This window comes from Henckelia pumila, chromosome 1 (genome assembly GCF_033568475.1).
Source record: "Henckelia pumila isolate YLH828 chromosome 1, ASM3356847v2, whole genome shotgun sequence".
Classification (NCBI taxonomy): Eukaryota; Viridiplantae; Streptophyta; class Magnoliopsida; order Lamiales; family Gesneriaceae; genus Henckelia; species Henckelia pumila.
Window position 1 is genome coordinate 152769035 of NC_133120.1, and position 17539 is coordinate 152786573.

Consider the following 17539-nt stretch of genomic DNA (forward strand, 5'->3'; position numbering starts at 1 on the left):
TTCTTCAATATATTTATACATATTTGGTTCAGCTTGTTTTTTGAAATATATTTGTCGTTTTTGATTCACAAAATTGTTTTTGACAAAAAATAAAAGTAGATGATGAGAAACACATTCACTTCTTCACATCATTTTTCAATTCATATTTCTTTTCGTTCGTTCTAAAATTTCAATTTTTATCTAAATTTATGTGTTTTTTTAAATTAGATTTGCTTGATTTCATTGATATGTGCACTTATGGGTTTCTTAGAAATAATTGTGGAGTAAATTTCTGATATTTTTAAAAAATTATTTCATTTAGTTTCTAAAATTTTATATACAAGTTTTGCATTTTATTCATTGAAAAATGAAAATAATTTGTGTTTTCAAGTATTAGAACATTCGAGGTTTTTATATTGGGAAAACTAAGCCAAATTCATAGATCAACTGACTCTGTCCAGCTTCGAACGCAAGACATAAACTGAACGAGTTTTCAAGCTAAACTGCATACATCAACTGAGTCGACCGTTGACCAGAGATAAACTGAAGATATGAAGTAAACTGCATTCAGTTTAGGGAGCTAAACTGAATCAATTTTCCCTTAAGCTAAAATGCTCCAGCAAACTAAACTGTTGCAGTCAAGCCAAACTGCAATATCAAAGACAAACGAATGCTCGACTGAACTATCCAAGAGACTGAGTAAGAAAGGCAGAATCATCCTAACTCTTGTGGATAAAAATTTTCGTGCATAGCTGACATCACAGAAAGCAGATGTAGTAGCCCGGTTTCATTTTACAAGATTAAGTGATTTTAAAATGTTAGAAAATGACATATAATTTTAAGAGTGTCAAAAAATGTTTAAGGATTCCTTATTTGGTGAAAATAAGTGGAAAATCAGATCCGGAACGTCAAAAAATGATAGGAAGGGTCCCGGGGGTTTCAGACAGTACAAAAACAGCCAAATGAGTTAGGAAGACCCGAAGTAGTTTGGAGCATGCGGACTAGTTCGGACCGTCCAAACCCAATTCGGACCATCCGAACTCAGCAGAGTCCAGATGTCGAAAGACGTGGCTCGGACAAGTGGCAGTTCGGACCATCCGAACCCAGTTCGGATCGTCCGAACTCATCGCCAGATTGAGGTGTCAAAATACAATCTACACGTGGAAATCATGCCCGGATCGAAGCCTCTGAACCCAGTTCGGACCATCTGAACCCAAGCCTATAAAAAGTGGTCCGAGGCTCTCATTTTGGATATCAAATTTCCTCTCCTCTCCCGGTAATGGCTCTATTTTAAGGGCTTCGGGACTCTTTCATTAAGAGTTAGAGTAGGAAATACTATTTTTATAGCGGACAGTGTCTGCAGTAGCAGCCAGGTGGTGGAGCTCTGGCGATGCATCCATGGGTCGTAGCTAGGCTATGCCCAGGCTCTGAGGCATGCGACATCAGCGGGCTGACGATGGACGAAGGTATGGATTTGGTTCCCTATAGTAAATAGGGAGTAGGCTATAGTTTAATGAAGGCTTTTAGATCCTGTTAGGTGATGTTTTCCATGTTAGATAATGCATGGTATTTATGCATTGTAGTGCTGCATGGTAGGCTTGGGCCTAGATGGGAGCTTCTAGGATCTGTCTTAGTAAGGTACGGAAGTATTATTCGAGATATCCAGATTGAGTATGCATGTATTATGTGTTTGCATGGATTATATGATTGCATGTTTTATATGTCTTTATATACAACATGTCATGACGGTATGTTGCATACATGAGCATATTGAGCCTTTACCTTAGAGGTATCTTGTAGTAGGGTGCTCACCCTACGAATTTGTGGATGGTTGGATACGTAAATCTTGTGTCAGATCACCGTGATGGTTGGAAACATGTAATAGTATCAAGTCACCATTATCCACTGGGTATATGAGCCACCTCCTGAGGCGACGGCGCAGTGTGCTATATACCCTGGGCCCAGTCTATGAGCTAGTTTCTTAATCTGAGTGTCTTGGTACCCAGTTCATTTGCATTCATGCACATATAATAGTGTATACTCATATTCTCGTACTGATCATGTTAGGCTCACTTCCGGTTATTTTCTGTTCGCTGGATGCCCTATTCCATGGGGCAGTTGCAGGTAGTTCTCTCGGAGATAGGGAGGTTAGGTGGTGGCCAAGACTGGATAGCAGGGTTGACTACTAGGTTTTGCTTACCTGGTATTTGATTTACTTTAATTCCGCAATTACTGATTAAGATTATTTTATTGATTAATTGCATGCTTAAATTCTTATTAGTAGGTGATCACGGCGCGTGTCACTGCAGCAGAGCACTCATAGTGTACCATCGTTAGAGAATGTCATGGAAAAGACAAGATAACAACATCAAATTGAATTTGAATGAGCCATTGTCCGCCAAGTATAAATAGTCATCAAGAATCACTTGGAAATACATCCGACTCATAAAGAATTCTCTCATACACGTTCAAGCTATTGAGAGGTAAACTGAATAACTTCAGTTTACTCATTCATACACTTAGTCGAGGAAACAAGCAGAAGCATTTCAAAGTTTATTATCAAGAGTTGAAGAACTCACGCACAAGCCTCAAACATATCAGATCAAATTAGGATCACTTTAAGTGTTGAGTTGTAACACAAGTATTTGTTGTAATCATACCAAGTGGTATCAGTTGAGTTACTTCAAACCTCATTGTAACAATAATCAGTTAAGAACTGAGTTCTTGTAGTTTAGGAGTTATGGGATAGGTAACTGCATGTAAGTCCTATTCTTGGAATGAACTGTTGAAAAATATTGTGATAGTCAAAGTCTTCAACAATTAATCCTTTCAAGGTGGAAGAAGGGGTAATATAGGAGTCTTTGAAATCTCCAAAGATCCAAAAACAAACTCTTGTGTATCTTACTTTCAGTCGATTACTCTCGCACACTCACAAATCCACTCTATCGCAGTTCTAATCTGTTAGTCGACCTCATTCCGTACTTATCTTAATTGGTTGATTAACATCGACACATGAGAAGGAAATGATTTAGTTGACCAACCTCAACTGAACTTTATCTTGAAGATTAAGGGGTCAAATGATACAATTCCAATCGATTTACCAAATTGATCCCCTGTCAAGTAGCATCAAGGCAGTTCACTTAAACCCCCGTAACCGATCCCCAACATCAAGTGATTCACTGGTAGGATTTAGAAAATGGAAATAAAAATTTTTGGATTTTAAAGTTTCTTCACTTTTTTTTTTTTTTTAATCATATATGAGGTATTTTTTGAGTGGTTCACGTGTAAATTTTTTCATTGTGTTTACTTTAAACATCATATTTTTTCTTATGTTTATATTGTAGGATATATATTAAAGAATAAAATTTTATATATTATTTATGCGAACATAATATTTTTTACGGCCCCAAGATTTTTTCAGAGTAGCTCACTTAAAACATTATATCTTAAGTAGTTTATGTGTTTTCATGCCAATATATAATTTTATAGTTACCATTAAACATTTTGCAACTATTTCTATAAATTAGTGCAATGTTATATTTTAATTCAAAATATTTATTTTACATCATTAATTTTTTTTACCGGATTAATCGGCCCAGGGTTAAATATTTTTTCTAGCTATGCCTATGGGTACTATTATAATTGTTTGTTAACTTTTCAAAACTAAACATAAGGGAAATAAACTCAAAAACTGAAGATATGAAAATTTTACAATTTAAACCTTGTAAGTTAGTATATTTTGACTACAAATCACATCTCTTTTCACTACAAATCACAATAACCTTCTCGTTGTCATTTTTTACATGCACAAATGAACGTCTTGTAGCAACAGAAAAGTTTTTCAAACATTTCCTAAATTCACCGAAACCCTTGAATGTTTTTCCTACACCACAAATGCAATTAATCCAGACATCTATAGTGTTGGAGCAAGGGGCCTGTTCAATCTCGTTATCACTCTTTGACTGCGTGTCTTTCTCATCAACCCTACCCGTTTAATATACAATTGATAAGATAAAAAAGAACAATAACCACAAAAATAAATTTTAAATTTTTAAAAATTAATCTTGATTTCAAACAGCTAATTGATAATTTATAAAAATCATTCTACAATATTTTAACTTTAATTTTTTTATTAAACATGTTACTAAATATATCAAAATATGAGAATAAAAATACGTCTAATAAAGTGTTTTACCTCCCATCATTCAAGTTATTGAAGTGTCCATTTCTTTTCTCTGCTCTCAATTCAATCGTCGTAAGCTTTACGCACATATGAAGATGAATCATATTACGGATATCATCATCATTCAAAGACACAAGAATCTTATGTAATAGAGCTACGTATTGAAGAATAATGGATTCCGAAGATATTTCTGCATATTGTTTGCTCAAATTCGCAAAAAACATCCATCAAGCTACAACCACTGAAGATTGAGATGACAAACAACTGCTTCTTGAATTTACAGCAACCCAAAAACGAAAGATGGTAAGGACCACTTCCAGATTTTATTCTCAAACTACAAAAGGGGAATGCTCTTCAATACAGTAAATCGAAGCATAATACATTCTTTCATAATATATTACACACAAACAGTACAAAATAACAACTTTTCAGAATATTAGATTTTAATTCTAATAATTTCATTCACAATATAAATGTAATAGTACAATACTAAAACCCCCAAATTAAGAATTAAAATATTATAATCGAGAACAATACGAAATATCATCTAATATATCACAAATGCTCATCAAATGAACTACATTCATAGCAACAGACGTAAAAATTGATATTGGTAAGCTAATCTGTAAAACTAACGCAATGCACGAAAACTCAACACCATCTCTATAATCATAAAAAAATCTGAAACAATTCCATCGATTCAACATTTTAAATTTGTAAGACATACATCAAGTCGTGACAATAATTTATTCGCCCAAAATTTAAAAGATTTCAAATCTAAAATCTAACCTGCAAATCTGTGAAAATTTCACTTTGAGCACAAAGATGGGCAATTCCCTTCAACCCACATCAATGCAGATTTTCAACATTTTCGGAGTAAACACGTACATATCTGCGACATTTTTGTTGATGAATTAAACGTTTAAGATTGAGAGAGAAAGACTCGGGAGAGGAGAATCAAGAAGAAGGACCGAGAGAAAAAAACGATTTCTCAGGAGAATCCCGTTTTCCTTTTTTTTTCGTAGACAATATCGGGGCATTTTGGTAAATTGGCCAAAATAAGGAGTTCAAACAAAGAGCAGTCTTTTGTCAGGGATTAGGAATAAAAAATTTCTGAAACAAAGACCGAGGAAGTAAATATATTTGATATTAGGGATTTATCACAAATTTCCGCCTATGATATTTCGTTTCTTTCATTTATATATAATAATAAATATTTTTGGTTGATGTGCAATTCCTACATACATACACAAAAATGCAAATTAATTAAGGGCAAATTATTTTAAACTCTCCACTACCAAACTTCTCTTTAACTTAACTCCCTACCCACCCCTTTCTTTATTTCAATCCCTAGTGGTCCCCATATTTGAATTAAAAATAATTAAAACTAATCATTTGTACGTGGCTTTGTTATAACTATCGAACCAGTCCCAGCCATGCAAGACTATTAGTTGCGCAAAGTTTTCAACCGATATGCTCCAGATTAGGGTCCAACATGCTTCCGTAAGATGAATTGAATTTAAATACCTCTTTGACCATAATGTCGTCGGGTCATACGTGCCGAATTTTACGAAGTGCTCCTCACACTCCAACCACGTAGTCGCAACATATGGTTTCTGCACAAGTTCCTTCAACGACACCCAACACAGCCTTAATTCATTTTCTACCTTAAGACGTATGATATATAAATTTAATTATAATATATGAGCATGAAAGAACGAAAGATTTAGGAAATTTATTCAGACATAATATTATTACATAAATCAACTCATTTGAAGATGAGAAGACAACTTGTTTAGCTACTCATAGTAGTCTTATTCTTGAAATACATAAAAGAAAACTTAATACAATAGAACGAGAAATATTACAACAATTTGTTTGTAAGAAAACTGAAGGGAATGATCGATCTCTTCAGCTTCCTCAAATGTCCGTATTTATAGCTGTAGTTCCACTCGTTTCACCGAGAAACTTCAAAGAATCTCACAACTGTCTTGTATTTCTTTATGCCATTATTGATGTCATCTTTTACTAGTGAAGGAATCACATGCCTGCCACTTTTTTTTGGCTTTATTCTCCTCACATGTCTGCTTTATTGTTGTCGGGATATCTTTTGCTTTTGAAGTAGGCCCCTGTGAAAATGCATATTCAGTGGTCCTTGTCCACTTTTGCTTGTCTCGAAAAAATCCTTTCGATCCGTTCGAGGTCTAAAGGTTTTTCCAAATTCTAGCTCCTTTTGATTTGGGCATTCTGGGCAGACAGCTTGTTGTTCCACAAAAGATTTCTCTTATTTTCGAAGAGTTCTTCTGCAAATGTTGTAGTTTTCCCTGTCATTGTGTTTAACAGGAATGATCCATTCACAGAATTCTGATAAAATTTGAATGGAAACTTGACTTTGTCCATCTCAATAAGACAGACCCAAATACCCCATGCCCTTCTGGTTGAGATCTCATTTTCCCCGAAAGTGGACACCAAGGGTATTTCTTCAGTTTTAGGATCCTTGAGAAATTTATGACTATTTATGTCAGGTCTCCTCAGCTTGATGAAATGAAATGGTTCGTGCGATCCTTTCACTGTTGGTTCTGGAGCTGCACTGAAAAAGTATAACTCAAGCACATCTCCTCTGGACAAATGATCATTATTTGCCCATGTTTCTTGGACTGCTTCCTGGATCCATTTTGGTAACTGTGATATCTCCGAGAATCTTGGTGACGTTGTATAAACTGAATCCAAATCCCCAAATTCATACCAGAGTTTTATATCTTTAGGATTGACATTATTTTTTAGCCAAACCCTTGGATATATTCCTGCAGCATCAACCCTGCAAGTGTTCGGGTTGATTTCACTCCTTGTATTCAATTTCTCCCACCTCTGTTGATAAACCTGGAATGGAGAAATAATAGATGGATTAGTATCAATCTTATATTTGCCCTTGTCAGTGTTGGGCATAAGATTGATCTCTTCCTCTTTTACCCCAGAGGCGGAGGGTTGACTTGATGATTTCTTCTCATCAATTGTTGCTTCATCCAATTCATCAAAAGCTGATGGTAGATTAGCACTTGTATCTTGGGTATTAGAATTTCCAACATCTTGTTCTACAACCAGTGGCTGTATTTCTTCTTGTAAAACCAATGGTTTTATCGTTTCTTGTTTATGAGAAACCAATGGCTTCTCTATAGCCCTCACAATTGGCCCTTGAATAGCAGCCCATAGTTGAGTTTGGACTTGCAAACATCATGTAATACGATTAGATACTTTGATCCGATCAGCTTGTTGTAACCTGCCAGCCATTTTCGCATTAATGACTAACTGGTTGAACTCGGTTTGAAGCAACCCAAGGTGTTCCCTGAGATGCCTCTGCATTTTCATGATGGAATCTACATCACTGCCTTTCATCTCTTGTTAAAAAATCTGCAAGAATATTTTCATGAGATTTAATAATAACAATATCAAAATATAATTTTGACATAATGCTTGCCATCTTAATAACTTAGCTTTCTCAGGTTTAGATTCAATCTTATTTTTTAGGAAAGCTTTTACCTGGGTGTTATCAACCTTCGGCGTGAATTTTTTAGCAAGTAAAAATAATGGCCATTTTTCGAAAGCCCTTTTAACTGCATAAAATTCTTTTTCGTTGATATGCCATCTGGTGGCCTCTGATTCTGAAAAAAGACCGCTACAGTATCTGCATGGTATTTCTCCATCTGGAGTGATCTTGGTAAGGACTTGTAGTGACCCTTACCCGGATCACCTACTAAACAGAACTTAGGCATGCAATTAACTTAATTAAAACAGATATCAGAATAAAACTGCGGAAACCAATAACATTATACAATCCCAAGTAAAGGAATCTGTAATTATCCAATAATATACAACCAAATCGAATAGCTGTATAAACCCAAACAACAGTAATAAAACCTAGACGAAGCTCCAGCTGGCCAACCACTGACTAGCTCCTCCTGGATCCACCCTCCTCGTCCAATCGCAAACCTGCCCCATGGAATAGGGTGTCCAGAAAAATACAGAGTACGAGACGTGAGCATAAAACGCTCAGTGCGAGAGTATGAGTATACATGCATGCAAAGTGAACTCCCTATAGACTCGAGGTCAAGGATCAGATAACAGAGACAGACCGGGCCCTGGTATGTAGCACGCTGTGCCGTCGCTTCAGGAGGTGGCTCCCATACCGAGATAACCGTGGAAACGCCGGACCCAAATCGATGGAAGTCCATCCACTAACAGGATAGGGTACAACCCTACTAACAGACATCTCGAAGGAGATACAGCAAGATGCAAATGAATGCAGCATAATATCATGGCATATAAATCATGCGGTCACATAATACATGCATACTCAGTCAGGATATCTCGAACAGTACTTTCGTACCTCAAAATAGTGAAAGCTCTACCAACTCTAGGTCCACGCCTATAGTCTGCTCTACACTGCCAAATGATACTACTATCATTAAAGTGCTCTAAAAGCCTTAACTAAGCTATTGCATACTCCTAAATATTTATAGGGAGCAAAAGCTATACCTTCGTCCGTCGTTAGCCCGTTGATGTCGATGCCTCCAGAACTTGGGCACAACTCCGCTACGACTACCGAACGCCTCGCCGACCTCCGGACCAAGCCTAAGAAGACTAGAACAGCTCCAAAAGGACTAGAAAGGAAAGGAGAACTCGGAATTGGCAAATGAAAGTGAAGTCTCGGCCTTCTATTTACAGACAACGATCGGAACTTCCGATCCTTGATCGGAACGTCCGAACCTCGATCGGAACGTCCGATCCTGTCATCGGAGCTTCCGAAGATCCTGATCTGCCACGTGTCAAAATATCACTTGTTGACTCTGGATAGGGGTGATCGGAGCCTCCGGTCCTGATCGGAGCTTCCGATCCAACCACACGTCATGCCTGACGTAATAACATCGGTGCCTCCGATCGCTCATCGGAGCTTCCGATCCTGTTCGGAGCTTCCGATCGTGCCTTCGGAGCTTCCGATCCGTCCGATACCTAATTCAATTAATTAGCATTAATCCTTTAATTACTCAATTAGGGCACGGGCTACTACAGGACTGCTGCCCACCAATCGTCACTGACATCCGTAAATAATACCAGATCATATTCATCTTCGGGTATAGCCATTTTTGGAAGATTTTTACATATCTCCTTTAATTGGTTTACCCCTTTAGTATGGTCATCGGTCCTTATAAACCTAGCATCCTTATTCAACAAAGGACTGAACACTTTTCTGTACGTTGCTAGGTTGTTAATGAACATCCCTGCAAAATTAACTACTCCAAGAAAACTCTGGAGTTGTTTTACGTTTTTGAGTTTATCTGGAAAATTCTTTACCTTTTCCACAATATGGGGTTGTAGAATTATTCCAGTTTCATCAATCTCAATACCAAGGAATTCAATTTTCCTTGTTGCTATGACTACTTTCTTTTCAGATAAGACCAGTCCCTCTTGTTTACAAATTTTAAAAAAAATCTCTAAGTGTTTAACGTGTTCGTTTATGTTTTTTGATGCTATAAGAATATCATCAATATAAACAAACATAAATTTGAAATAATCTTTAAAAAGGTTATCCATCTTTCTTTGAAATATCTGGGGTGCATTAGCCAATCTCATAGGCATAACTTTCCAAATATAGTGTCCTTGTGGAGTAGAGAAGGCTGTGAATTTCTTACTGCCTTCTTCCATTCGAATCTGGTAAAATCCAAACTTACAATCGAATTTTGAGAACACTCTAACATTTCGTACACATCTAATTAGGTGTTCTCTACTCGGTATGAAGTATCCATTAAACTCCAAGATTTTATTAATACCTTGGTAGTTAATAACTAACCTGGGTTTCCCTCTTTTTATTTTACTATGATTTCTTACCAAAAAACCTGGGCTGCTATATGGTGAAACTCCTTCTTTGATTAGACCAAGGTCCAAATGTTCCTTGATAATCATTCTCATATCCCTTTGATCTGTTATGTTCATCGGGATAGGATTATATCCAATGAATTCATACTCTTTGCCTTCCTTTAGAGTAAGACTGACTTTGAGTTTATTTTTATCCCACCATGCCAAAGGATGCTCATTGTAACTTTCTTTGAGTCTCTTTTTGACATCTTCAAGGGATACCTTATTTTCTAACTCTATATCTCTGTGATTTAGAGTTACTTTGAGAAGCTCCATATCCTCTATTTGGAGTTCTTGTTCTGTTGTTATTTTCAACATGGTTTCTCCAAACCTTCTTGGATCTTTCATTTTTGGGTGAAAAAGTTGTCCTTTATCACCACGCTGGCTGCGAAATGTTATCGGCAATTGTTGATAAAAAGCAACCATGAGTCTTTGAACGATAATTTTATGATCACAAATTGTAATGAACATAAGTCTTCTTGACTCATTATCTTGTGTGTACTTCTTAAACATTTGTAAGAAGTTATTTCCTAACAGGATATCAGCTCCTGTATGATGAAAATAGATTGGTGGTGTCTTTACCTTATACCAAGGTGTTTGACCTTCTCCTCCCATAAGGACTCTGCTTGCTTTATGCCTTTGCAAAGAATTAAAATTCTTCTAGAAAAATCTCGTCCAACAATTTTTGGCAATTCTTCTTCACATTTTTCAAGAAATACTCTTATTTTTGCTGTACAAATTCCTGCTCCCGAGTCAATATAAGCTGCAAAGTATTCAGCCTTATATTGTTCATACAACATACCTATCGGAATGTATATGGAGAAATTACTTGTTGTCATTTTTTAAAGGGATTAATAAATGGTCCCACCATTTTTTCTTTTGCCATGAACTCTATTCCTTTTTCAAGGCGTTTCCATGGTTTATGATCTTCCAGGAATTCTAAGCCAAGAATTAGTTGATCTATTTCTTTTCCTGGGATCCCCGAAATTTGAACTTCCAATTCACCAACATTTATTAATCCTTGGTAAGTTCCTTTTACCTGCTGTTCTAAATAGTAAATCGAGTTACAAGGAAATTGGTTCCTGTGACTTGTAATTTCGAATACTATTTTGACTTCTTTCCATCCTTCTGAAGATCTAAGTTTTCCTATTATTGAAAACTCTTTTTCTTCTGGTGGAATTTCCTGAATAGGAGGTTTTTCCCACCTTCGACTTGTCATTCGGTCACCTTAGAAAGATAACCTTCGCGGTTCTATTTTAAGGTCTCTGTATAGAACCGGTCTGTCTTGAATTTGAATGTCCGTTTCCTGAATTAAAGGAAACTCGATTCTTTCTGGGTATATTGCTTGAGCAACTTTCCCAAAGATCTCTGGAATTTCAATGAAATCATTTCTAATAAATAATTCAGAATGGTGAGTATTAGAAAGAACATATGAAATTTGATATGTAATAAAATATGACCTATTACCTTCCTTCATTAGTCTTTTTTCCTTGATGTTTTGATGCAACGTGAAGGCTTGACTAAAATCTCTGTCAGCTAAATTGTAGGCTATTTTGATAAATAACTCCCACAATTTTTCCTGCACACAAATTTCCCGAGATAGTTCCTAAAACCGCATCTTGAATATTCCACATTCTTTTATCGCATACTACGATATCTATGGGTGAATCTATTCCCTCTTTAAAAGTAGCTTTGATCATAATCTGGATTGCTCCAATATTAATCCAAGACATTGTCTTTGCTACTTCTACTTTCAATTTCTGTAATTCCTCTCTAATTTCTTCACAGGGAATTAACTTCATCTCAATTTGATTACTGGTTAACTCCATAGGGATCGCCATTTTCCTTCTGGATACCTTATAAATCAAATTATGTCTTCTTTGTCTTAGCCCTAGGTTTCCTTAGACTCTTTCAACGTGTCCTGCCAAAAATCCTTGGTACTTCTGTAATGTTGGATTTTCTCTCATAATCCTTTGGACCATATTATGAGATATCGTGGTTTGACTAAAGAACCCAACCAAATTTTCATGTGTTTCATGCCGAAACACTTCCTCTTTACTCTGATTCTGATTCATCCTCAGAAACTTCTTGACTAAACAATATCTCTTCTTCGTATATGCTTTCATCTGAGGGGATATCCTCAAATTGATATACTTGGACTATATCTTGAAAGAATACCGCATCATCCATATTTGGTGTTACTTCAAAGAGTTTAACTTTTTTTTTTTCTCGTTTTCTAGACAATTTGTGGATATATGTCCTCTTGTTCCACATGTCCAGCAGTTGCAATCCTTAAAACTTTCACTTGCTCTTGTATGAGTTCTTCTTGATGGTGTTCTTCCCCTATTTTGTGATGAGCCTGTTGTTGGGGATATTCTTGTAGGTCCACTTCTTCTACCCGATCTATAGAATCTGGCCTTTTGTTTGGATCAAAATGTTCTTGATTTCCAAGAACTTTTCATTCTTTTATTATAAGGAGTATTTCTGAATTTCTTCCTTTTAAATCCCTGTGATCTGTTTCCAATGATCGTTGAAAGATCATTTTCTTTACAACATAATGGTGTACCTTTATCTATACCCCTTATTTTCTTGTAGTTCTTCTGTAATGCTGCCATGTGACACCATTCTGCCAATTTTCCTTTCAAAAAAGAGGCGCGTCTTGCCAATGTATCAAGATTACCTGGAACGTATTCTTTAATCAGCATTTCTCTCCAGGGGCATTTTTGCGAAAAATAGCTGAATAGCTACATTTTCCTTGACTCCCAAATTCCATCTATATTTAGTGAATAACATAATGTATTCATCAACTAAACAGATATCACATAACTCGAGGCTATACAGAGCTTGAGTATATCTTCTTTTTTTCTTTGTATCTTGATTATTGAAATAGTCTACCCCTATGAATTGTGCTTTAAATAGGGTGACCATTCTTCCTCCAATCTCGCTGAAGGATTCCCCTGCTAGGATTGGTTTCTTAGTTTCTGGCATAGTCATCTCCCAAGCGATCTTAACGGATCCCATTAGACTCATTTCTAGAAGTTTTATGAATCCTTTTTTATTGAGATCTAGTGTTCCTGCTGCAATTCTCATAGCTGATGTCCAATAATCTATAAGATCTTCTCTGTTTTTGAAATCCAAAACATCAAGGTTTAACATAACCCCATAAAGATGTATTGGGTCTAAAACAGTTTTTTCGTAAGGAGTTTGATGGAGTGTTATCTTACTCCTTCTTGATCTGGTTCCTGCTGGATGTGAATTTTTTCCAACATGGAACTCACTATGTAGTTCTTCTGTTTTAACCACATATCTCGGGGGATTCCCTATTGGTTGTTCACCCTCAGGGGAATTCATTTTTAGATCTACTACTTTGAGATTCGCAAAAGAATCCGCAAGATCTTTTAGATCCTCGAGATTTAATTTTTTTAAGGTAGTCATCAGATAGTGTTTTTCTCTGATACTGTTTTTATAAGATTAATCATCATTTCATCATCAGTTAAAGGTTTTTGAACCATTTTGGTTTTACCTTTTTGATGTAACAAAGGTTCGGTACCAAACGAGAGTGGTAACCTTCCTCCTTTTATAGAACCAGAAGTATGTTCTAGATTTATGATTTTAGTTTGAAGATCTTTTAGAGTCCCAAGAATTTCTTCTTGTTTCTTAAGGATTTCTTCAATCTGCCGAGGTATTTCATACAGCTGATTGCTGTAATATTATACCGTCTTTTGGATTTCTCTAAAATCTCCAGAGAGTTTAGAGGAATCTGGGGTAATTTCTAAAAATTGAGAGTTATAAATCATCTTTCTTTATCCCTTTGAAATCGAGAGCATTAATCACAACCTGTTGTAAGTAATCTATTGTGCATAGATTAACTTGTTTATAGGATTTCATATAAATAAAATCCTCTTGATTCAAACCTTCGTTTGAAGTCATTTTTTATAAAATTCTTCTCCTCAACAAAGAAAAGTATGAATTAAAGAATAATATAAAGTATGAATAATAAACCTAAAGCTCTGATACCAGTTTTAGCGCATGTACCTTAATTAAGCACAAAATCTTCAGATTTTAGCATAAAGTCTTTAGATTTTAAGCATAAATAAGCATAAATCAAGTACAAGAATTAATCATTTAATTATTCAAGTTTGGTGGTCCTAGGGAGCTATTGCATAGAATCTTATGGGTAGGGAGCTAAGGCAATGTCAAGTTTGGGGTTGGGGATTTATCACCAATTTGCTCATTAATTAATTTGGCTGCACAACATATGTATGGACTTTATTGAATGTCTTTTCAAATTCAAACTAGCTAATGAATTGCATGCCAACAGTACAGTCGTATTACATGAATATATCCCAACAAACGGAAAACGAATTACATTATGTACTGCAAAAAAGCAAAGCTAAAACCAATTAGTATGTGAATTATACAAAAATATGTAATTCTTTTATGATCCAGCTAGCGTGAGCCGTACGGAAAAAAATCAAAGAAATTTGGACTGTTACGTTGAATTAATCACCTATATGATCAATCAAAATATTATAGTAAACATGCTTATAAGGTTCGTAGTGTTTGAAAGAGTTTGTAGGAAACCCTTTTCAGCATTTCTTAAAAACTCTCACAAACATTATCAAAATTAAGTTCACCAGCTCAGAACATGTGGATGAATTAAGAACGTCATAACTGTAAAACCCAGATACTTGGCCCCCAAGTTATTTATCAGTAATGAATAACTCTCCACATGGAAACAAGCATCTTACCTTCTCGTGAATACTCGATAATAGCTGAAATCTTGGACCCGAATCCTTTTATTGGCAGCATCTAAATCAAGATTTATGGGAGCAGATTTTCTTTCCTCAAAACTCAAGATCTAAGGCTGATATTTTGCCCATTTTAAGAGCAAGCAACCGCCTCCCTTCAGCTCCATTCTCTCGGCATTGCACATCCAGAAAATCCTTCCTCAATCTCTCAAATTTTTACCCTCGGCTGGAAGTCCTCGAGCCATAGCTGCTGAACAATTTCACATCGAGACTGCTCGAAGTCGAATGCCGTAGCTGCTGGATTTTTGAACGTCATAGCCGCAGAGTTTTCAAGGTGCTGCAGCTGCCGAAAGTTGATACACTTTTGGAACGACTCGAGTTGGTAAGGTGATTCTCTTCTCTGCCTAGTTTCGAAGAGGGTGGCTCAATATTTTTACTGATTCTCTCCTTATTTTCGAAGGGTAAGACTAAGGTTTTAGGAGAAGGAAACTGCTCAAGTTTTGTCCGATCAAATTTGGCCAATCTCGATTCAAGGTGAGTCACTAAACTCTCAAAAGTTTCGTGAAAACTAATGATTGTGTTTGGTGCAAAGATGTGGACAAATTTTTTTTACTCCACTCACACGTGAGTTTTGACTAGGAAATTGGGAGGATTTATTGTTAAAAATTTGGTCCAATAGCCTGCCAATTCCTGAAGAAGCAAATCGGAAATTTCAAGTTTTGTTGTTGAAGTTTTCGCCCAAAGCTTCGCATATATTACAGTATTTGATCTCGCAAATTATAACGGTAAGTGGGCTTATGTTTTAAAATCATATGTATGTTTTAAAAATTTGATCGCTCATGTTCATCGTTGGAATTTTGTTATTTAATATTGTTCATGATGATGTTTTGCTGAAAATATGTTTTGACACTGTTATGACTCGAATTAGGAGTGGAAAGGGAATTTTCGAACCATGTTATGTTATGGCCCTGATACGGTGGGTATAATAACCGTTCTATGACCTCAACCCTTATAGGGATTACATATAGGGGACTGATCAGTTAGCCACGAATAATGAGGTTAATTTCAGTGTCTTGTCAAAAATTATGTTATATTATGTCAAATATGTTATGATGTTGTTTATGCTATGTTATGTTGAGACATGATATGAATGTTTATGATTTGAGTTAATTCATGAGTTTGTGAAATAAATATATATGTATATATTTTGGTATGAACGATCGGCCCCCATTTGCTAAGTGTTTCCCAAAACACTCACCCCTTACTTTTCCCTTCCAGATGATGAAGATGATGATTTAGAGGAATGTGAACAAGATATGTTTTGGAGATGGTGATAGAGATATTAAGACTAAATTTTGTTATTTTTATTATTGGGATTTTTGCATTAATATTTTTGTCATTAAGTTTTTAGATGCTTCCGCATTGGTTTTGTTATTTTTAATTTATCGATTTGTAAAGACGATGTTTTGGAATTTATTTATGATAATAGACTGGTTTGGTTTATATTGTACTACGAGGCTGGTTGTTTTATAATTTGTGTGAATTTGAAACAATGCCGGTGGCACGTCTCGGTCTCGGGGCGTGACATTGAAGTGGTATCAGAGCCGCCAGGTTCATAAATTCGGATGGGATTCCGTATCGAAAAATTTGACGTTGTCAAATTTTGACCCAAGCCCAGCGTATCCTGACCCGAAACGACCCTCTGAGTCAAACACATTCTAAGTATGATCAGTGACGCTTTTAGCCCAAATTCGGCCGTTTGAGCCCTCGAATTTGCGTTTTTGCTATTTTTGAAAATGTTTGTTTTGCCTATAACTTTTTGTGGGAAACTCGAAATTCGATTCCGGGGATTGTCCCATACTCCTTATGATCAGTAGTTCAATCCTTGAGAAAAATCTAAAAAATTTCCATTTTTGGAAAATTTGCCTAAAAATCTTGATCTATATCAATTCTGCCTGAAGTTTCATCAATTTGAATTCTAACTTGAACCCATTCCTTAATTTTTATTCTAGGAAGATGGCTTGCACCAAAGTTACGACTCACAAAAACGTTGTTTGAAGCAAGGAACTAGTTATCGAATCATTGAGGTCTTCGCTATACGTGGAGCAATACGAGAAAGAAGAAATGATGAAAGACATGAAGACACTAAAGGCTAACAAGAACGACATGGAGGAGCATCGGAATCACCTTGAAGCCGATGTATAAAGGTTTGCATATTAACTCAATAAGGAGGAGAAGGAACACGAGGAAACAAAGAAGGAACTAGCATCTGCCCTAGCTAACGTAAATGAACCCCAAGCCATACTCCTTGAAGAGGCACACAAAGAGGCCCTGAGGCGTCAAGAGTCGGGAATTCAAATCCAAGGTTTACAAAACCAAGTGCAAGAGCTGCAACACACTGTGCAAAACCTTGAGGCGCATAATTAGCCCCACCTGAGTACATTGATCAGCTCCATATGACAGCCCTTGCGGGAGATGAGGACACCGAAGATGTTCCGGCAGAAGATGAAGCCTCGGGCGATGGATAAATCATAGATTAGGCTTTCATCTAGCTTAGTCCTTTTATTCATCATTGTTTTTATGTTATTCGGCATGATACTTGATGTTTTGAGACTTGGTTTGTTTTGCTTCATTTATCTTCATGACATTTTGGGAATCAATAAAATAACTTTTATTCTTGGGATTATTTATTGATTCATTCTGCTATTTTCTTTCT